The sequence below is a fragment of the Schistocerca cancellata genome, chromosome 3 (genome assembly GCF_023864275.1).
Source record: "Schistocerca cancellata isolate TAMUIC-IGC-003103 chromosome 3, iqSchCanc2.1, whole genome shotgun sequence".
NCBI classification, from domain to species: Eukaryota; Metazoa; Arthropoda; class Insecta; order Orthoptera; family Acrididae; genus Schistocerca; species Schistocerca cancellata.
Genome location: NC_064628.1, coordinates 706,193,032 through 706,209,282, shown reverse-complemented (window position 1 = coordinate 706,209,282; position 16,251 = coordinate 706,193,032). Strand labels below are relative to the sequence as shown.

The 16,251-nt window shown below is 45.3% G+C and overlaps 52 non-coding genes across 52 annotated transcripts; 35 read left to right on the top strand and 17 right to left on the bottom strand.

Annotated features, from left to right (window-relative positions):
* Positions 1 to 312: 312 nt before the first annotated feature.
* Trnac-gca (transfer RNA cysteine (anticodon GCA)) lies at positions 313 to 384 on the top strand. The gene has a single exon. It is a non-coding gene; the product is annotated as a tRNA-Cys (tRNA).
* A 274-nt stretch (positions 385 to 658) lies between these two features.
* On the bottom strand, positions 659 to 730 carry Trnaa-cgc (transfer RNA alanine (anticodon CGC)). Its single transcript has one exon. It is a non-coding gene; the product is annotated as a tRNA-Ala (tRNA).
* Positions 731 to 848: 118 nt separating this feature from the next.
* On the top strand, positions 849 to 920 carry Trnaw-cca (transfer RNA tryptophan (anticodon CCA)). The gene has a single exon. It is a non-coding gene; the product is annotated as a tRNA-Trp (tRNA).
* Positions 921 to 1,238: 318 nt separating this feature from the next.
* Trnac-gca (transfer RNA cysteine (anticodon GCA)) lies at positions 1,239 to 1,310 on the top strand. The gene has a single exon. It is a non-coding gene; the product is annotated as a tRNA-Cys (tRNA).
* A 224-nt stretch (positions 1,311 to 1,534) lies between these two features.
* Positions 1,535 to 1,606, bottom strand: Trnaa-cgc (transfer RNA alanine (anticodon CGC)). Its single transcript has one exon. It is a non-coding gene; the product is annotated as a tRNA-Ala (tRNA).
* Positions 1,607 to 1,724: 118 nt separating this feature from the next.
* On the top strand, positions 1,725 to 1,796 carry Trnaw-cca (transfer RNA tryptophan (anticodon CCA)). Its single transcript has one exon. It is a non-coding gene; the product is annotated as a tRNA-Trp (tRNA).
* Positions 1,797 to 2,114: 318 nt separating this feature from the next.
* Trnac-gca (transfer RNA cysteine (anticodon GCA)) lies at positions 2,115 to 2,186 on the top strand. Its single transcript has one exon. It is a non-coding gene; the product is annotated as a tRNA-Cys (tRNA).
* A 274-nt stretch (positions 2,187 to 2,460) lies between these two features.
* On the bottom strand, positions 2,461 to 2,532 carry Trnaa-cgc (transfer RNA alanine (anticodon CGC)). The gene has a single exon. It is a non-coding gene; the product is annotated as a tRNA-Ala (tRNA).
* Positions 2,533 to 2,650: 118 nt separating this feature from the next.
* On the top strand, positions 2,651 to 2,722 carry Trnaw-cca (transfer RNA tryptophan (anticodon CCA)). Its single transcript has one exon. It is a non-coding gene; the product is annotated as a tRNA-Trp (tRNA).
* Positions 2,723 to 3,040: 318 nt separating this feature from the next.
* Positions 3,041 to 3,112, top strand: Trnac-gca (transfer RNA cysteine (anticodon GCA)). Its single transcript has one exon. It is a non-coding gene; the product is annotated as a tRNA-Cys (tRNA).
* Positions 3,113 to 3,386: 274 nt separating this feature from the next.
* Trnaa-cgc (transfer RNA alanine (anticodon CGC)) lies at positions 3,387 to 3,458 on the bottom strand. Its single transcript has one exon. It is a non-coding gene; the product is annotated as a tRNA-Ala (tRNA).
* A 118-nt stretch (positions 3,459 to 3,576) lies between these two features.
* Trnaw-cca (transfer RNA tryptophan (anticodon CCA)) lies at positions 3,577 to 3,648 on the top strand. The gene has a single exon. It is a non-coding gene; the product is annotated as a tRNA-Trp (tRNA).
* Positions 3,649 to 3,966: 318 nt separating this feature from the next.
* On the top strand, positions 3,967 to 4,038 carry Trnac-gca (transfer RNA cysteine (anticodon GCA)). Its single transcript has one exon. It is a non-coding gene; the product is annotated as a tRNA-Cys (tRNA).
* Positions 4,039 to 4,312: 274 nt separating this feature from the next.
* On the bottom strand, positions 4,313 to 4,384 carry Trnaa-cgc (transfer RNA alanine (anticodon CGC)). Its single transcript has one exon. It is a non-coding gene; the product is annotated as a tRNA-Ala (tRNA).
* Positions 4,385 to 4,502: 118 nt separating this feature from the next.
* On the top strand, positions 4,503 to 4,574 carry Trnaw-cca (transfer RNA tryptophan (anticodon CCA)). The gene has a single exon. It is a non-coding gene; the product is annotated as a tRNA-Trp (tRNA).
* Positions 4,575 to 4,892: 318 nt separating this feature from the next.
* Trnac-gca (transfer RNA cysteine (anticodon GCA)) lies at positions 4,893 to 4,964 on the top strand. Its single transcript has one exon. It is a non-coding gene; the product is annotated as a tRNA-Cys (tRNA).
* Positions 4,965 to 5,238: 274 nt separating this feature from the next.
* Trnaa-cgc (transfer RNA alanine (anticodon CGC)) lies at positions 5,239 to 5,310 on the bottom strand. Its single transcript has one exon. It is a non-coding gene; the product is annotated as a tRNA-Ala (tRNA).
* A 118-nt stretch (positions 5,311 to 5,428) lies between these two features.
* On the top strand, positions 5,429 to 5,500 carry Trnaw-cca (transfer RNA tryptophan (anticodon CCA)). Its single transcript has one exon. It is a non-coding gene; the product is annotated as a tRNA-Trp (tRNA).
* A 318-nt stretch (positions 5,501 to 5,818) lies between these two features.
* Trnac-gca (transfer RNA cysteine (anticodon GCA)) lies at positions 5,819 to 5,890 on the top strand. Its single transcript has one exon. It is a non-coding gene; the product is annotated as a tRNA-Cys (tRNA).
* Positions 5,891 to 6,164: 274 nt separating this feature from the next.
* On the bottom strand, positions 6,165 to 6,236 carry Trnaa-cgc (transfer RNA alanine (anticodon CGC)). The gene has a single exon. It is a non-coding gene; the product is annotated as a tRNA-Ala (tRNA).
* A 118-nt stretch (positions 6,237 to 6,354) lies between these two features.
* On the top strand, positions 6,355 to 6,426 carry Trnaw-cca (transfer RNA tryptophan (anticodon CCA)). Its single transcript has one exon. It is a non-coding gene; the product is annotated as a tRNA-Trp (tRNA).
* A 318-nt stretch (positions 6,427 to 6,744) lies between these two features.
* On the top strand, positions 6,745 to 6,816 carry Trnac-gca (transfer RNA cysteine (anticodon GCA)). Its single transcript has one exon. It is a non-coding gene; the product is annotated as a tRNA-Cys (tRNA).
* Positions 6,817 to 7,090: 274 nt separating this feature from the next.
* On the bottom strand, positions 7,091 to 7,162 carry Trnaa-cgc (transfer RNA alanine (anticodon CGC)). Its single transcript has one exon. It is a non-coding gene; the product is annotated as a tRNA-Ala (tRNA).
* Positions 7,163 to 7,280: 118 nt separating this feature from the next.
* Positions 7,281 to 7,352, top strand: Trnaw-cca (transfer RNA tryptophan (anticodon CCA)). The gene has a single exon. It is a non-coding gene; the product is annotated as a tRNA-Trp (tRNA).
* Positions 7,353 to 7,670: 318 nt separating this feature from the next.
* Positions 7,671 to 7,742, top strand: Trnac-gca (transfer RNA cysteine (anticodon GCA)). Its single transcript has one exon. It is a non-coding gene; the product is annotated as a tRNA-Cys (tRNA).
* Positions 7,743 to 8,016: 274 nt separating this feature from the next.
* On the bottom strand, positions 8,017 to 8,088 carry Trnaa-cgc (transfer RNA alanine (anticodon CGC)). The gene has a single exon. It is a non-coding gene; the product is annotated as a tRNA-Ala (tRNA).
* A 118-nt stretch (positions 8,089 to 8,206) lies between these two features.
* Positions 8,207 to 8,278, top strand: Trnaw-cca (transfer RNA tryptophan (anticodon CCA)). Its single transcript has one exon. It is a non-coding gene; the product is annotated as a tRNA-Trp (tRNA).
* A 318-nt stretch (positions 8,279 to 8,596) lies between these two features.
* On the top strand, positions 8,597 to 8,668 carry Trnac-gca (transfer RNA cysteine (anticodon GCA)). The gene has a single exon. It is a non-coding gene; the product is annotated as a tRNA-Cys (tRNA).
* A 274-nt stretch (positions 8,669 to 8,942) lies between these two features.
* On the bottom strand, positions 8,943 to 9,014 carry Trnaa-cgc (transfer RNA alanine (anticodon CGC)). Its single transcript has one exon. It is a non-coding gene; the product is annotated as a tRNA-Ala (tRNA).
* A 118-nt stretch (positions 9,015 to 9,132) lies between these two features.
* Positions 9,133 to 9,204, top strand: Trnaw-cca (transfer RNA tryptophan (anticodon CCA)). Its single transcript has one exon. It is a non-coding gene; the product is annotated as a tRNA-Trp (tRNA).
* A 318-nt stretch (positions 9,205 to 9,522) lies between these two features.
* Trnac-gca (transfer RNA cysteine (anticodon GCA)) lies at positions 9,523 to 9,594 on the top strand. Its single transcript has one exon. It is a non-coding gene; the product is annotated as a tRNA-Cys (tRNA).
* A 274-nt stretch (positions 9,595 to 9,868) lies between these two features.
* Trnaa-cgc (transfer RNA alanine (anticodon CGC)) lies at positions 9,869 to 9,940 on the bottom strand. Its single transcript has one exon. It is a non-coding gene; the product is annotated as a tRNA-Ala (tRNA).
* Positions 9,941 to 10,058: 118 nt separating this feature from the next.
* On the top strand, positions 10,059 to 10,130 carry Trnaw-cca (transfer RNA tryptophan (anticodon CCA)). The gene has a single exon. It is a non-coding gene; the product is annotated as a tRNA-Trp (tRNA).
* A 318-nt stretch (positions 10,131 to 10,448) lies between these two features.
* Trnac-gca (transfer RNA cysteine (anticodon GCA)) lies at positions 10,449 to 10,520 on the top strand. Its single transcript has one exon. It is a non-coding gene; the product is annotated as a tRNA-Cys (tRNA).
* Positions 10,521 to 10,794: 274 nt separating this feature from the next.
* Positions 10,795 to 10,866, bottom strand: Trnaa-cgc (transfer RNA alanine (anticodon CGC)). Its single transcript has one exon. It is a non-coding gene; the product is annotated as a tRNA-Ala (tRNA).
* A 118-nt stretch (positions 10,867 to 10,984) lies between these two features.
* Positions 10,985 to 11,056, top strand: Trnaw-cca (transfer RNA tryptophan (anticodon CCA)). The gene has a single exon. It is a non-coding gene; the product is annotated as a tRNA-Trp (tRNA).
* A 318-nt stretch (positions 11,057 to 11,374) lies between these two features.
* Trnac-gca (transfer RNA cysteine (anticodon GCA)) lies at positions 11,375 to 11,446 on the top strand. Its single transcript has one exon. It is a non-coding gene; the product is annotated as a tRNA-Cys (tRNA).
* A 274-nt stretch (positions 11,447 to 11,720) lies between these two features.
* Positions 11,721 to 11,792, bottom strand: Trnaa-cgc (transfer RNA alanine (anticodon CGC)). Its single transcript has one exon. It is a non-coding gene; the product is annotated as a tRNA-Ala (tRNA).
* Positions 11,793 to 11,910: 118 nt separating this feature from the next.
* Trnaw-cca (transfer RNA tryptophan (anticodon CCA)) lies at positions 11,911 to 11,982 on the top strand. Its single transcript has one exon. It is a non-coding gene; the product is annotated as a tRNA-Trp (tRNA).
* A 318-nt stretch (positions 11,983 to 12,300) lies between these two features.
* Positions 12,301 to 12,372, top strand: Trnac-gca (transfer RNA cysteine (anticodon GCA)). Its single transcript has one exon. It is a non-coding gene; the product is annotated as a tRNA-Cys (tRNA).
* Positions 12,373 to 12,646: 274 nt separating this feature from the next.
* Positions 12,647 to 12,718, bottom strand: Trnaa-cgc (transfer RNA alanine (anticodon CGC)). The gene has a single exon. It is a non-coding gene; the product is annotated as a tRNA-Ala (tRNA).
* Positions 12,719 to 12,836: 118 nt separating this feature from the next.
* On the top strand, positions 12,837 to 12,908 carry Trnaw-cca (transfer RNA tryptophan (anticodon CCA)). The gene has a single exon. It is a non-coding gene; the product is annotated as a tRNA-Trp (tRNA).
* A 318-nt stretch (positions 12,909 to 13,226) lies between these two features.
* On the top strand, positions 13,227 to 13,298 carry Trnac-gca (transfer RNA cysteine (anticodon GCA)). Its single transcript has one exon. It is a non-coding gene; the product is annotated as a tRNA-Cys (tRNA).
* A 274-nt stretch (positions 13,299 to 13,572) lies between these two features.
* On the bottom strand, positions 13,573 to 13,644 carry Trnaa-cgc (transfer RNA alanine (anticodon CGC)). Its single transcript has one exon. It is a non-coding gene; the product is annotated as a tRNA-Ala (tRNA).
* Positions 13,645 to 13,762: 118 nt separating this feature from the next.
* On the top strand, positions 13,763 to 13,834 carry Trnaw-cca (transfer RNA tryptophan (anticodon CCA)). The gene has a single exon. It is a non-coding gene; the product is annotated as a tRNA-Trp (tRNA).
* A 318-nt stretch (positions 13,835 to 14,152) lies between these two features.
* On the top strand, positions 14,153 to 14,224 carry Trnac-gca (transfer RNA cysteine (anticodon GCA)). Its single transcript has one exon. It is a non-coding gene; the product is annotated as a tRNA-Cys (tRNA).
* A 274-nt stretch (positions 14,225 to 14,498) lies between these two features.
* Positions 14,499 to 14,570, bottom strand: Trnaa-cgc (transfer RNA alanine (anticodon CGC)). Its single transcript has one exon. It is a non-coding gene; the product is annotated as a tRNA-Ala (tRNA).
* Positions 14,571 to 14,688: 118 nt separating this feature from the next.
* Trnaw-cca (transfer RNA tryptophan (anticodon CCA)) lies at positions 14,689 to 14,760 on the top strand. Its single transcript has one exon. It is a non-coding gene; the product is annotated as a tRNA-Trp (tRNA).
* A 318-nt stretch (positions 14,761 to 15,078) lies between these two features.
* Trnac-gca (transfer RNA cysteine (anticodon GCA)) lies at positions 15,079 to 15,150 on the top strand. The gene has a single exon. It is a non-coding gene; the product is annotated as a tRNA-Cys (tRNA).
* Positions 15,151 to 15,424: 274 nt separating this feature from the next.
* Positions 15,425 to 15,496, bottom strand: Trnaa-cgc (transfer RNA alanine (anticodon CGC)). Its single transcript has one exon. It is a non-coding gene; the product is annotated as a tRNA-Ala (tRNA).
* A 118-nt stretch (positions 15,497 to 15,614) lies between these two features.
* On the top strand, positions 15,615 to 15,686 carry Trnaw-cca (transfer RNA tryptophan (anticodon CCA)). The gene has a single exon. It is a non-coding gene; the product is annotated as a tRNA-Trp (tRNA).
* A 318-nt stretch (positions 15,687 to 16,004) lies between these two features.
* Positions 16,005 to 16,076, top strand: Trnac-gca (transfer RNA cysteine (anticodon GCA)). The gene has a single exon. It is a non-coding gene; the product is annotated as a tRNA-Cys (tRNA).
* The last annotated feature ends 175 nt before the right edge of the window (positions 16,077 to 16,251 follow it).

Here is a 16,251-nt window from a genome sequence, read left to right as displayed (position 1 = left end):
AATTTTCGTTTACGAAAGCCATAGGCGAGTATGTCAGTTTAATCAGATACCAAACGATTACAAAGAACGGACGAACAGAACTTGCTTGAAAAAAGCTACTAGTGCAATTTTCGCATTCTGACATTAAGGTGAAGGCGCCGACTCGCACTTTCTCCAGGCGCGAGGTGTCTAGTATTTTTGATATTTATATCGTTTAACGCTAATATATAACTGAGAGATAATGATTACACGATATTTTGCTCGACTAGACGTCTTTAGCCAGGCAGAGTGTAATATTTTTCGTTAAGTTATGGGAATAGGAAGATCGTGAAAGGGGGTATAGCTCAGTCGTAGAGCATTCGACTGCAGATCGAGAGGTCCCCGGTTCAATCCCGGGTGCCCCCTTCATTTTTCAGTATCTCGAAAAAACAAAAGACGATTGTCGCGGTGAGTTGCAAATACATGTTTGAGATGCACTCCGCACGCCATACCGAAGGCTTTGGAGCAACATTTCAATGGGAGGATCGCAGCCAAGGGTCTTGCAGGTCATCGTCCTGCCGCCATGAGGTCGAACTGTACGAAATCCACTTGCTTGGGGGAAGAATCTTGTACACTGAATTTTATAGAATATGGTGATAGGCAAAAGTTTTCATGTACTGCTGCACGGAGAAACAAAAATTGGAGGAGCTGGGATTTGAACCCAGGACTTTCTGCATGCGAAGCAGACACTCTACCACTGAGTTACACCCCCGCCAGAGCAAGTACATCTGGGACGAGTCTCTCCTGGATACTACTGTCATTATTTCTTAGGTTTGAACGGTACAGTAAGTTTTCGAGGAACCTATTCATGACAAGACCTAAGCAGCGTCGACTCCGTGGCGCAACGGTAGCGCGTCTGACTCCAGATCAGAAGGTTGCGTGTTCAAATCACGTCGGGGTCACAATGAAATTTTCGTTTACGAAAGCCATAGGCGAGTATGTCAGTTTAATCAGATACCAAACGATTACAAAGAACGGACGAACAGAACTTGCTTGAAAAAAGCTACTAGTGCAATTTTCGCATTCTGACATTAAGGTGAAGGCGCCGACTCGCACTTTCTCCAGGCGCGAGGTGTCTAGTATTTTTGATATTTATATCGTTTAACGCTAATATATAACTGAGAGATAATGATTACACGATATTTTGCTCGATTAGACGTCTTTAGCCAGGCAGAGTGTAATATTTTTCGTTAAGTTATGGGAATAGGAAGATCGTGAAAGGGGGTATAGCTCAGTCGTAGAGCATTCGACTGCAGATCGAGAGGTCCCCGGTTCAATCCCGGGTGCCCCCTTCATTTTTCAGTATCTCGAAAAAACAAAAGACGATTGTCGCGGTGAGTTGCAACATTTCAATGGGAGGATCGCAGCCAAGGGTCTTGCAGGTCATCGTCCTGCCGCCATGAGGTCGAACTGTACGAAATCCACTTGCTTGGGGGAAGAATCTTGTACACTGAATTTTATAGAATATGGTGATAGGCAAAAGTTTTCATGTACTGCTGCACGGAGAAACAAAAATTGGAGGAGCTGGGATTTGAACCCAGGACTTTCTGCATGCGAAGCAGACACTCTACCACTGAGTTACACCCCCGCCAGAGCAAGTACATCTGGGACGAGTCTCTCCTGGATACTACTGTCATTATTTCTTAGGTTTGAACGGTACAGTAAGTTTTCGAGGAACCTATTCATGACAAGACCTAAGCAGCGTCGACTCCGTGGCGCAACGGTAGCGCGTCTGACTCCAGATCAGAAGGTTGCGTGTTCAAATCACGTCGGGGTCACAATGAAATTTTCGTTTACGAAAGCCATAGGCGAGTATGTCAGTTTAATCAGATACCAAACGATTACAAAGAACGGACGAACAGAACTTGCTTGAAAAAAGCTACTAGTGCAATTTTCGCATTCTGACATTAAGGTGAAGGCGCCGACTCGCACTTTCTCCAGGCGCGAGGTGTCTAGTATTTTTGATATTTATATCGTTTAACGCTAATATATAACTGAGAGATAATGATTACACGATATTTTGCTCGATTAGACGTCTTTAGCCAGGCAGAGTGTAATATTTTTCGTTAAGTTATGGGAATAGGAAGATCGTGAAAGGGGGTATAGCTCAGTCGTAGAGCATTCGACTGCAGATCGAGAGGTCCCCGGTTCAATCCCGGGTGCCCCCTTCATTTTTCAGTATCTCGAAAAAACAAAAGACGATTGTCGCGGTGAGTTGCAAATACATGTTTGAGATGCACTCCGCACGCCATACCGAAGGCTTTGGAGCAACATTTCAATGGGAGGATCGCAGCCAAGGGTCTTGCAGGTCATCGTCCTGCCGCCATGAGGTCGAACTGTACGAAATCCACTTGCTTGGGGGAAGAATCTTGTACACTGAATTTTATAGAATATGGTGATAGGCAAAAGTTTTCATGTACTGCTGCACGGAGAAACAAAAATTGGAGGAGCTGGGATTTGAACCCAGGACTTTCTGCATGCGAAGCAGACACTCTACCACTGAGTTACACCCCCGCCAGAGCAAGTACATCTGGGACGAGTCTCTCCTGGATACTACTGTCATTATTTCTTAGGTTTGAACGGTACAGTAAGTTTTCGAGGAACCTATTCATGACAAAACCTAAGCAGCGTCGACTCCGTGGCGCAACGGTAGCGCGTCTGACTCCAGATCAGAAGGTTGCGTGTTCAAATCACGTCGGGGTCACAATGAAATTTTCGTTTACGAAAGCCATAGGCGAGTATGTCAGTTTAATCAGATACCAAACGATTACAAAGAACGGACGAACAGAACTTGCTTGAAAAAAGCTACTAGTGCAATTTTCGCATTCTGACATTAAGGTGAAGGCGCCGACTCGCACTTTCTCCAGGCGCGAGGTGTCTAGTATTTTTGATATTTATATCGTTTAACGCTAATATATAACTGAGAGATAATGATTACACGATATTTTGCTCGATTAGACGTCTTTAGCCAGGCAGAGTGTAATATTTTTCGTTAAGTTATGGGAATAGGAAGATCGTGAAAGGGGGTATAGCTCAGTCGTAGAGCATTCGACTGCAGATCGAGAGGTCCCCGGTTCAATCCCGGGTGCCCCCTTCATTTTTCAGTATCTCGAAAAAACAAAAGACGATTGTCGCGGTGAGTTGCAAATACATGTTTGAGATGCACTCCGCACGCCATACCGAAGGCTTTGGAGCAACATTTCAATGGGAGGATCGCAGCCAAGGGTCTTGCAGGTCATCGTCCTGCCGCCATGAGGTCGAACTGTACGAAATCCACTTGCTTGGGGGAAGAATCTTGTACACTGAATTTTATAGAATATGGTGATAGGCAAAAGTTTTCATGTACTGCTGCACGGAGAAACAAAAATTGGAGGAGCTGGGATTTGAACCCAGGACTTTCTGCATGCGAAGCAGACACTCTACCACTGAGTTACACCCCCGCCAGAGCAAGTACATCTGGGACGAGTCTCTCCTGGATACTACTGTCATTATTTCTTAGGTTTGAACGGTACAGTAAGTTTTCGAGGAACCTATTCATGACAAGACCTAAGCAGCGTCGACTCCGTGGCGCAACGGTAGCGCGTCTGACTCCAGATCAGAAGGTTGCGTGTTCAAATCACGTCGGGGTCACAATGAAATTTTCGTTTACGAAAGCCATAGGCGAGTATGTCAGTTTAATCAGATACCAAACGATTACAAAGAACGGACGAACAGAACTTGCTTGAAAAAAGCTACTAGTGCAATTTTCGCATTCTGACATTAAGGTGAAGGCGCCGACTCGCACTTTCTCCAGGCGCGAGGTGTCTAGTATTTTTGATATTTATATCGTTTAACGCTAATATATAATTGAGAGATAATGATTACACGATATTTTGCTCGATTAGACGTCTTTAGCCAGGCAGAGTGTAATATTTTTCGTTAAGTTATGGGAATAGGAAGATCGTGAAAGGGGGTATAGCTCAGTCGTAGAGCATTCGACTGCAGATCGAGAGGTCCCCGGTTCAATCCCGGGTGCCCCCTTCATTTTTCAGTATCTCGAAAAAACAAAAGACGATTGTCGCGGTGAGTTGCAAATACATGTTTGAGATGCACTCCGCACGCCATACCGAAGGCTTTGGAGCAACATTTCAATGGGAGGATCGCAGCCAAGGGTCTTGCAGGTCATCGTCCTGCCGCCATGAGGTCGAACTGTACGAAATCCACTTGCTTGGGGGAAGAATCTTGTACACTGAATTTTATAGAATATGGTGATAGGCAAAAGTTTTCATGTACTGCTGCACGGAGAAACAAAAATTGGAGGAGCTGGGATTTGAACCCAGGACTTTCTGCATGCGAAGCAGACACTCTACCACTGAGTTACACCCCCGCCAGAGCAAGTACATCTGGGACGAGTCTCTCCTGGATACTACTGTCATTATTTCTTAGGTTTGAACGGTACAGTAAGTTTTCGAGGAACCTATTCATGACAAGACCTAAGCAGCGTCGACTCCGTGGCGCAACGGTAGCGCGTCTGACTCCAGATCAGAAGGTTGCGTGTTCAAATCACGTCGGGGTCACAATGAAATTTTCGTTTACGAAAGCCATAGGCGAGTATGTCAGTTTAATCAGATACCAAACGATTACAAAGAACGGACGAACAGAACTTGCTTGAAAAAAGCTACTAGTGCAATTTTCGCATTCTGACATTAAGGTGAAGGCGCCGACTCGCACTTTCTCCAGGCGCGAGGTGTCTAGTATTTTTGATATTTATATCGTTTAACGCTAATATATAACTGAGAGATAATGATTACACGATATTTTGCTCGATTAGACGTCTTTAGCCAGGCAGAGTGTAATATTTTTCGTTAAGTTATGGGAATAGGAAGATCGTGAAAGGGGGTATAGCTCAGTCGTAGAGCATTCGACTGCAGATCGAGAGGTCCCCGGTTCAATCCCGGGTGCCCCCTTGATTTTTCAGTATCTCGAAAAAACAAAAGACGATTGTCGCGGTGAGTTGCAAATACATGTTTGAGATGCACTCCGCACGCCATACCGAAGGCTTTGGAGCAACATTTCAATGGGAGGATCGCAGCCAAGGGTCTTGCAGGTCATCGTCCTGCCGCCATGAGGTCGAACTGTATGAAATCCACTTGCTTGGGGGAAGAATCTTGTACACTGAATTTTATAGAATATGGTGATAGGCAAAAGTTTTCATGTACTGCTGCACGGAGAAACAAAAATTGGAGGAGCTGGGATTTGAACCCAGGACTTTCTGCATGCGAAGCAGACACTCTACCACTGAGTTACACCCCCGCCAGAGCAAGTACATCTGGGACGAGTCTCTCCTGGATACTACTGTCATTATTTCTTAGGTTTGAACGGTACAGTAAGTTTTCGAGGAACCTATTCATGACAAGACCTAAGCAGCGTCGACTCCGTGGCGCAACGGTAGCGCGTCTGACTCCAGATCAGAAGGTTGCGTGTTCAAATCACGTCGGGGTCACAATGAAATTTTCGTTTACGAAAGCCATAGGCGAGTATGTCAGTTTAATCAGATACCAAACGATTACAAAGAACGGACGAACAGAACTTGCTTGAAAAAAGCTACTAGTGCAATTTTCGCATTCTGACATTAAGGTGAAGGCGCCGACTCGCACTTTCTCCAGGCGCGAGGTGTCTAGTATTTTTGATATTTATATCGTTTAACGCTAATATATAACTGAGAGATAATGATTACACGATATTTTGCTCGATTAGACGTCTTTAGCCAGGCAGAGTGTAATATTTTTCGTTAAGTTATGGGAATAGGAAGATCGTGAAAGGGGGTATAGCTCAGTCGTAGAGCATTCGACTGCAGATCGAGAGGTCCCCGGTTCAAACCCGGGTGCCCCCTTCATTTTTCAGTATCTCGAAAAAACAAAAGACGATTGTCGCGGTGAGTTGCAAATACATGTTTGAGATGCACTCCGCACGCCATACCGAAGGCTTTGGAGCAACATTTCAATGGGAGGATCGCAGCCAAGGGTCTTGCAGGTCATCGTCCTGCCGCCATGAGGTCGAACTGTACGAAATCCACTTGCTTGGGGGAAGAATCTTGTACACTGAATTTTATAGAATATGGTGATAGGCAAAAGTTTTCATGTACTGCTGCACGGAGAAACAAAAATTGGAGGAGCTGGGATTTGAACCCAGGACTTTCTGCATGCGAAGCAGACACTCTACCACTGAGTTACACCCCCGCCAGAGCAAGTACATCTGGGACGAGTCTCTCCTGGATACTACTGTCATTATTTCTTAGGTTTGAACGGTACAGTAAGTTTTCGAGGAACCTATTCATGACAAGACCTAAGCAGCGTCGACTCCGTGGCGCAACGGTAGCGCGTCTGACTCCAGATCAGAAGGTTGCGTGTTCAAATCACGTCGGGGTCACAATGAAATTTTCGTTTACGAAAGCCATAGGCGAGTATGTCAGTTTAATCAGATACCAAACGATTACAAAGAACGGACGAACAGAACTTGCTTGAAAAAAGCTACTAGTGCAATTTTCGCATTCTGACATTAAGGTGAAGGCGCCGACTCGCACTTTCTCCAGGCGCGAGGTGTCTAGTATTTTTGATATTTATATCGTTTAACGCTAATATATAACTGAGAGATAATGATTACACGATATTTTGCTCGATTAGACGTCTTTAGCCAGGCAGAGTGTAATATTTTTCGTTAAGTTATGGGAATAGGAAGATCGTGAAAGGGGGTATAGCTCAGTCGTAGAGCATTCGACTGCAGATCGAGAGGTCCCCGGTTCAATCCCGGGTGCCCCCTTCATTTTTCAGTATCTCGAAAAAACAAAAGACGATTGTCGCGGTGAGTTGCAAATACATGTTTGAGATGCACTCCGCACGCCATACCGAAGGCTTTGGAGCAACATTTCAATGGGAGGATCGCAGCCAAGGGTCTTGCAGGTCATCGTCCTGCCGCCATGAGGTCGAACTGTACGAAATCCACTTGCTTGGGGGAAGAATCTTGTACACTGAATTTTATAGAATATGGTGATAGGCAAAAGTTTTCATGTACTGCTGCACGGAGAAACAAAAATTGGAGGAGCTGGGATTTGAACCCAGGACTTTCTGCATGCGAAGCAGACACTCTACCACTGAGTTACACCCCCGCCAGAGCAAGTACATCTGGGACGAGTCTCTCCTGGATACTACTGTCATTATTTCTTAGGTTTGAACGGTACAGTAAGTTTTCGAGGAACCTATTCATGACAAGACCTAAGCAGCGTCGACTCCGTGGCGCAACGGTAGCGCGTCTGACTCCAGATCAGAAGGTTGCGTGTTCAAATCACGTCGGGGTCACAATGAAATTTTCGTTTACGAAAGCCATAGGCGAGTATGTCAGTTTAATCAGATACCAAACGATTACAAAGAACGGACGAACAGAACTTGCTTGAAAAAAGCTACTAGTGCAATTTTCGCATTCTGACATTAAGGTGAAGGCGCCGACTCGCACTTTCTCCAGGCGCGAGGTGTCTAGTATTTTTGATATTTATATCGTTTAACGCTAATATATAACTGAGAGATAATGATTACACGATATTTTGCTCGATTAGACGTCTTTAGCCAGGCAGAGTGTAATATTTTTCGTTAAGTTATGGGAATAGGAAGATCGTGAAAGGGGGTATAGCTCAGTCGTAGAGCATTCGACTGCAGATCGAGAGGTCCCCCGTTCAATCCCGGGTGCCCCCTTCATTTTTCAGTATCTCGAAAAAACAAAAGACGATTGTCGCGGTGAGTTGCAAATACATGTTTGAGATGCACTCCGCACGCCATACCGAAGGCTTTGGAGCAACATTTCAATGGGAGGATCGCAGCCAAGGGTCTTGCAGGTCATCGTCCTGCCGCCATGAGGTCGAACTGTACGAAATCCACTTGCTTGGGGGAAGAATCTTGTACACTGAATTTTATAGAATATGGTGATAGGCAAAAGTTTTCATGTACTGCCGCACGGAGAAACAAAAATTGGAGGAGCTGGGATTTGAACCCAGGACTTTCTGCATGCGAAGCAGACACTCTACCACTGAGTTACACCCCCGCCAGAGCAAGTACATCTGGGACGAGTCTCTCCTGGATACTACTGTCATTATTTCTTAGGTTTGAACGGTACAGTAAGTTTTCGAGGAACCTATTCATGACAAGACCTAAGCAGCGTCGACTCCGTGGCGCAACGGTAGCGCGTCTGACTCCAGATCAGAAGGTTGCGTGTTCAAATCACGTCGGGGTCACAATGAAATTTTCGTTTACGAAAGCCATAGGCGAGTATGTCAGTTTAATCAGATACCAAACGATTACAAAGAACGGACGAACAGAACTTGCTTGAAAAAAGCTACTAGTGCAATTTTCGCATTCTGACATTAAGGTGAAGGCGCCGACTCGCACTTTCTCCAGGCGCGAGGTGTCTAGTATTTTTGATATTTATATCGTTTAACGCTAATATATAACTGAGAGATAATGATTACACGATATTTTGCTCGATTAGACGTCTTTAGCCAGGCAGAGTGTAATATTTTTCGTTAAGTTATGGGAATAGGAAGATCGTGAAAGGGGGTATAGCTCAGTCGTAGAGCATTCGACTGCAGATCGAGAGGTCCCCGGTTCAATCCCGGGTGCCCCCTTCATTTTTCAGTATCTCGAAAAAACAAAAGACGATTGTCGCGGTGAGTTGCAAATACATGTTTGAGATGCACTCCGCACGCCATACCGAAGGCTTTGGAGCAACATTTCAATGGGAGGATCGCAGCCAAGGGTCTTGCAGGTCATCGTCCTGCCGCCATGAGGTCGAACTGTACGAAATCCACTTGCTTGGGGGAAGAATCTTGTACACTGAATTTTATAGAATATGGTGATAGGCAAAAGTTTTCATGTACTGCCGCACGGAGAAACAAAAATTGGAGGAGCTGGGATTTGAACCCAGGACTTTCTGCATGCGAAGCAGACACTCTACCACTGAGTTACACCCCCGCCAGAGCAAGTACATCTGGGACGAGTCTCTCCTGGATACTACTGTCATTATTTCTTAGGTTTGAACGGTACAGTAAGTTTTCGAGGAACCTATTCATGACAAGACCTAAGCAGCGTCGACTCCGTGGCGCAACGGTAGCGCGTCTGACTCCAGATCAGAAGGTTGCGTGTTCAAATCACGTCGGGGTCACAATGAAATTTTCGTTTACGAAAGCCATAGGCGAGTATGTCAGTTTAATCAGATACCAAACGATTACAAAGAACGGACGAACAGAACTTGCTTGAAAAAAGCTACTAGTGCAATTTTCGCATTCTGACATTAAGGTGAAGGCGCCGACTCGCACTTTCTCCAGGCGCGAGGTGTCTAGTATTTTTGATATTTATATCGTTTAACGCTAATATATAACTGAGAGATAATGATTACACGATATTTTGCTCGATTAGACGTCTTTAGCCAGGCAGAGTGTAATATTTTTCGTTAAGTTATGGGAATAGGAAGATCGTGAAAGGGGGTATAGCTCAGTCGTAGAGCATTCGACTGCAGATCGAGAGGTCCCCGGTTCAATCCCGGGTGCCCCCTTCATTTTTCAGTATCTCGAAAAAACAAAAGACGATTGTCGCGGTGAGTTGCAAATACATGTTTGAGATGCACTCCGCACGCCATACCGAAGGCTTTGGAGCAACATTTCAATGGGAGGATCGCAGCCAAGGGTCTTGCAGGTCATCGTCCTGCCGCCATGAGGTCGAACTGTACGAAATCCACTTGCTTGGGGGAAGAATCTTGTACACTGAATTTTATAGAATATGGTGATAGGCAAAAGTTTTCATGTACTGCTGCACGGAGAAACAAAAATTGGAGGAGCTGGGATTTGAACCCAGGACTTTCTGCATGCGAAGCAGACACTCTACCACTGAGTTACACCCCCGCCAGAGCAAGTACATCTGGGACGAGTCTCTCCTGGATACTACTGTCATTATTTCTTAGGTTTGAACGGTACAGTAAGTTTTCGAGGAACCTATTCATGACAAGACCTAAGCAGCGTCGACTCCGTGGCGCAACGGTAGCGCGTCTGACTCCAGATCAGAAGGTTGCGTGTTCAAATCACGTCGGGGTCACAATGAAATTTTCGTTTACGAAAGCCATAGGCGAGTATGTCAGTTTAATCAGATACCAAACGATTACAAAGAACGGACGAACAGAACTTGCTTGAAAAAAGCTACTAGTGCAATTTTCGCATTCTGACATTAAGGTGAAGGCGCCGACTCGCACTTTCTCCAGGCGCGAGGTGTCTAGTATTTTTGATATTTATATCGTTTAACGCTAATATATAACTGAGAGATAATGATTACACGATATTTTGCTCGATTAGACGTCTTTAGCCAGGCAGAGTGTAATATTTTTCGTTAAGTTATGGGAATAGGAAGATCGTGAAAGGGGGTATAGCTCAGTCGTAGAGCATTCGACTGCAGATCGAGAGGTCCCCGGTTCAATCCCGGGTGCCCCCTTCATTTTTCAGTATCTCGAAAAAACAAAAGACGATTGTCGCGGTGAGTTGCAAATACATGTTTGAGATGCACTCCGCACGCCATACCGAAGGCTTTGGAGCAACATTTCAATGGGAGGATCGCAGCCAAGGGTCTTGCAGGTCATCGTCCTGCCGCCATGAGGTCGAACTGTACGAAATCCACTTGCTTGGGGGAAGAATCTTGTACACTGAATTTTATAGAATATGGTGATAGGCAAAAGTTTTCATGTACTGCTGCACGGAGAAACAAAAATTGGAGGAGCTGGGATTTGAACCCAGGACTTTCTGCATGCGAAGCAGACACTCTACCACTGAGTTACACCCCCGCCAGAGCAAGTACATCTGGGACGAGTCTCTCCTGGATACTACTGTCATTATTTCTTAGGTTTGAACGGTACAGTAAGTTTTCGAGGAACCTATTCATGACAAGACCTAAGCAGCGTCGACTCCGTGGCGCAACGGTAGCGCGTCTGACTCCAGATCAGAAGGTTGCGTGTTCAAATCACGTCGGGGTCACAATGAAATTTTCGTTTACGAAAGCCATAGGCGAGTATGTCAGTTTAATCAGATACCAAACGATTACAAAGAACGGACGAACAGAACTTGCTTGAAAAAAGCTACTAGTGCAATTTTCGCATTCTGACATTAAGGTGAAGGCGCCGACTCGCACTTTCTCCAGGCGCGAGGTGTCTAGTATTTTTGATATTTATATCGTTTAACGCTAATATATAACTGAGAGATAATGATTACACGATATTTTGCTCGATTAGACGTCTTTAGCCAGGCAGAGTGTAATATTTTTCGTTAAGTTATGGGAATAGGAAGATCGTGAAAGGGGGTATAGCTCAGTCGTAGAGCATTCGACTGCAGATCGAGAGGTCCCCGATTCAATCCCGGGTGCCCCCTTCATTTTTCAGTATCTCGAAAAAACAAAAGACGATTGTCGCGGTGAGTTGCAAATACATGTTTGAGATGCACTCCGGACGCCATACCGAAGGCTTTGGAGCAACATTTCAATGGGAGGATCGCAGCCAAGGGTCTTGCAGGTCATCGTCCTGCCGCCATGAGGTCGAACTGTACGAAATCCACTTGCTTGGGGGAAGAATCTTGTACACTGAATTTTATAGAATATGGTGATAGGCAAAAGTTTTCATGTACTGCCGCACGGAGAAACAAAAATTGGAGGAGCTGGGATTTGAACCCAGGACTTTCTGCATGCGAAGCAGACACTCTACCACTGAGTTACACCCCCGCCAGAGCAAGTACATCTGGGACGAGTCTCTCCTGGATACTACTGTCATTATTTCTTAGGTTTGAACGGTACAGTAAGTTTTCGAGGAACCTATTCATGACAAGACCTAAGCAGCGTCGACTCCGTGGCACAACGGTAGCGCGTCTGACTCCAGATCAGAAGGTTGCGTGTTCAAATCACGTCGGGGTCACAATGAAATTTTCGTTTACGAAAGCCATAGGCGAGTATGTCAGTTTAATCAGATACCAAACGATTACAAAGAACGGACGAACAGAACTTGCTTGAAAAAAGCTACTAGTGCAATTTTCGCATTCTGACATTAAGGTGAAGGCGCCGACTCGCACTTTCTCCAGGCGCGAGGTGTCTAGTATTTTTGATATTTATATCGTTTAACGCTAATATATAACTGAGAGATAATGATTACACGATATTTTGCTCGATTAGACGTCTTTAGCCAGGCAGAGTGTAATATTTTTCGTTAAGTTATGGGAATAGGAAGATCGTGAAAGGGGGTATAGCTCAGTCGTAGAGCATTCGACTGCAGATCGAGAGGTCCCCGGTTCAATCCCGGGTGCCCCCTTCATTTTTCAGTATCTCGAAAAAACAAAAGACGATTGTCGCGGTGAGTTGCAAATACATGTTTGAGATGCACTCCGCACGCCATACCGAAGGCTTTGGAGCAACATTTCAATGGGAGGATCGCAGCCAAGGGTCTTGCAGGTCATCGTCCTGCCGCCATGAGGTCGAACTGTACGAAATCCACTTGCTTGGGGGAAGAATCTTGTACACTGAATTTTATAGAATATGGTGATAGGCAAAAGTTTTCATGTACTGCTGCACGGAGAAACAAAAATTGGAGGAGCTGGGATTTGAACCCAGGACTTTCTGCATGCGAAGCAGACACTCTACCACTGAGTTACACCCCCGCCAGAGCAAGTACATCTGGGACGAGTCTCTCCTGGATACTACTGTCATTATTTCTTAGGTTTGAACGGTACAGTAAGTTTTCGAGGAACCTATTCATGACAAGACCTAAGCAGCGTCGACTCCGTGGCGCAACGGTAGCGCGTCTGACTCCAGATCAGAAGGTTGCGTGTTCAAATCACGTCGGGGTCACAATGAAATTTTCGTTTACGAAAGCCATAGGCGAGTATGTCAGTTTAATCAGATACCAAACGATTACAAAGAACGGACGAACAGAACTTGCTTGAAAAAAGCTACTAGTGCAATTTTCGCATTCTGACATTAAGGTGAAGGCGCCGACTCGCACTTTCTCCAGGCGCGAGGTGTCTAGTATTTTTGATATTTATATCGTTTAACGCTAATATATAACTGAGAGATAATGATTACACGATATTTTGCTCGATTAGACGTCTTTAGCCAGGCAGAGTGTAATATTTTTCGTTAAGTTATGGGAATAGGAAGATCGTGAAAGGGGGTATAGCTCAGTCGTAGAGCATTCGACTGCAGATCGAGAGGTCCCCGGTTCAATCCCGGGTGCCCCCTTCATTTTTCAGTATCTCGAAAAAACAAAAGACGATTGTCGCGGTGAGTTGCAAATACATGTTTGAGATGCACTCCGCACGCCATACCGAAGGCTTTGGAGCAACATTTCAATGGGAGGATCGCAGCCAAGGGTCTTGCAGGTCATCGTCCTGCCGCCATGAGGTCGAACTGTACGAAATCCACTTGCTTGGGGGAAGAATCTTGTACACTGAATTTTATAGAATATGGTGATAGGCAAAAGTTTTCATGTACTGCTGCACGGAGAAACAAAAATTGGAGGAGCTGGGATTTGAACCCAGGACTTTCTGCATGCGAAGCAGACACTCTACCACTGAGTTACACCCCCGCCAGAGCAAGTACATCTGGGACGAGTCTCTCCTGGATACTACTGTCATTATTTCTTAGGTTTGAACGGTACAGTAAGTTTTCGAGGAACCTATTCATGACAAGACCTAAGCAGCGTCGACTCCGTGGCGCAACGGTAGCGCGTCTGACTCCAGATCAGAAGGTTGCGTGTTCAAATCACGTCGGGGTCACAATGAAATTTTCGTTTACGAAAGCCATAGGCGAGTATGTCAGTTTAATCAGATACCAAACGATTACAAAGAACGGACGAACAGAACTTGCTTGAAAAAAGCTACTAGTGCAATTTTCGCATTCTGACATTAAGGTGAAGGCGCCGACTCGCACTTTCTCCAGGCGCGAGGTGTCTAGTATTTTTGATATTTATATCGTTTAACGCTAATATATAACTGAGAGATAATGATTACACGATATTTTGCTCGATTAGACGTCTTTAGCCAGGCAGAGTGTAATATTTTTCGTTAAGTTATGGGAATAGGAAGATCGTGAAAGGGGGTATAGCTCAGTCGTAGAGCATTCGACTGCAGATCGAGAGGTCCCCGGTTCAATCCCGGGTGCCCCCTTCATTTTTCAGTATCTCGAAAAAACAAAAGACGATTGTCGCGGTGAGTTGCAAATACATGTTTGAGATGCACTCCGCACGCCATACCGAAGGCTTTGGAGCAACATTTCAATGGGAGGATCGCAGCCAAGGGTCTTGCAGGTCATCGTCCTGCCGCCATGAGGTCGAACTGTACGAAATCCACTTGCTTGGGGGAAGAATCTTGTACACTGAATTTTATAGAATATGGTGATAGGCAAAAGTTTTCATGTACTGCTGCACGGAGAAACAAAAATTGGAGGAGCTGGGATTTGAACCCAGGACTTTCTGCATGCGAAGCAGACACTCTACCACTGAGTTACACCCCCGCCAGAGCAAGTACATCTGGGACGAGTCTCTCCTGGATACTACTGTCATTATTTCTTAGGTTTGAACGGTACAGTAAGTTTTCGAGGAACGTATTCATGACAAGACCTAAGCAGCGTCGACTCCGTGGCGCAACGGTAGCGCGTCTGACTCCAGATCAGAAGGTTGCGTGTTCAAATCACGTCGGGGTCACAATGAAATTTTCGTTTACGAAAGCCATAGGCGAGTATGTCAGTTTAATCAGATACCAAACGATTACAAAGAACGGACGAACAGAACTTGCTTGAAAAAAGCTACTAGTGCAATTTTCGCATTCTGACATTAAGGTGAAGGCGCCGACTCGCACTTTCTCCAGGCGCGAGGTGTCTAGTATTTTTGATATTTATATCGTTTAACGCTAATATATAACTGAGAGATAATGATTACACGATATTTTGCTCGATTAGACGTCTTTAGCCAGGCAGAGTGTAATATTTTTCGTTAAGTTATGGGAATAGGAAGATCGTGAAAGGGGGTATAGCTCAGTCGTAGAGCATTCGACTGCAGATCGAGAGGTCCCCGGTTCAATCCCGGGTGCCCCCTTCATTTTTCAGTATCTCGAAAAAACAAAAGACGATTGTCGCGGTGAGTTGCAAATACATGTTTGAGATGCACTCCGCACGCCATACCGAAGGCTTTGGAGCAACATTTCAATGGGAGGATCGCAGCCAAGGGTCTTGCAGGTCATCGTCCTGCCGCCATGAGGTCGAACTGTACGAAATCCACTTGCTTGGGGGAAGAATCTTGTACACTGAATTTTATAGAATATGGTGATAGGCAAAAGTTTTCATGTACTGCTGCACGGAGAAACAAAAATTGGAGGAGCTGGGATTTGAACCCAGGACTTTCTGCATGCGAAGCAGACACTCTACCACTGAGTTACACCCCCGCCAGAGCAAGTACATCTGGGACGAGTCTCTCCTGGATACTACTGTCATTATTTCTTAGGTTTGAACGGTACAGTAAGTTTTCGAGGAACCTATTCATGACAAGACCTAAGCAGCGTCGACTCCGTGGCGCAACGGTAGCGCGTCTGACTCCAGATCAGAAGGTTGCGTGTTCAAATCACGTCGGGGTCACAATGAAATTTTCGTTTACGAAAGCCATAGGCGAGTATGTCAGTTTAATCAGATACCAAACGATTACAAAGAACGGACGAACAGAACTTGCTTGAAAAAAGCTACTAGTGCAATTTTCGCATTCTGACATTAAGGTGAAGGCGCCGACTCGCACTTTCTCCAGGCGCGAGGTGTCTAGTATTTTTGATATTTATATCGTTTAACGCTAATATATAACTGAGAGATAATGATTACACGATATTTTGCTCGATTAGACGTCTTTAGCCAGGCAGAGTGTAATATTTTTCGTTAAGTTATGGGAATAGGAAGATCGTGAAAGGGGGTATAGCTCAGTCGTAGAGCATTCGACTGCAGATCGAGAGGTCCCCGGTTCAATCCCGGGTGCCCCCTTGATTTTTCAGTATCTCGAAAAAACAAAAGACGATTGTCGCGGTGAGTTGCAAATACATGTTTGAGATGCACTCCGCACGCCATACCGAAGGCTTTGGAGCAACATTTCAATGGGAGGATCGCAGCCAAGGGTCTTGCAGGTCATCGTCCTGCCGCCATGAGGTCGAACTGTACG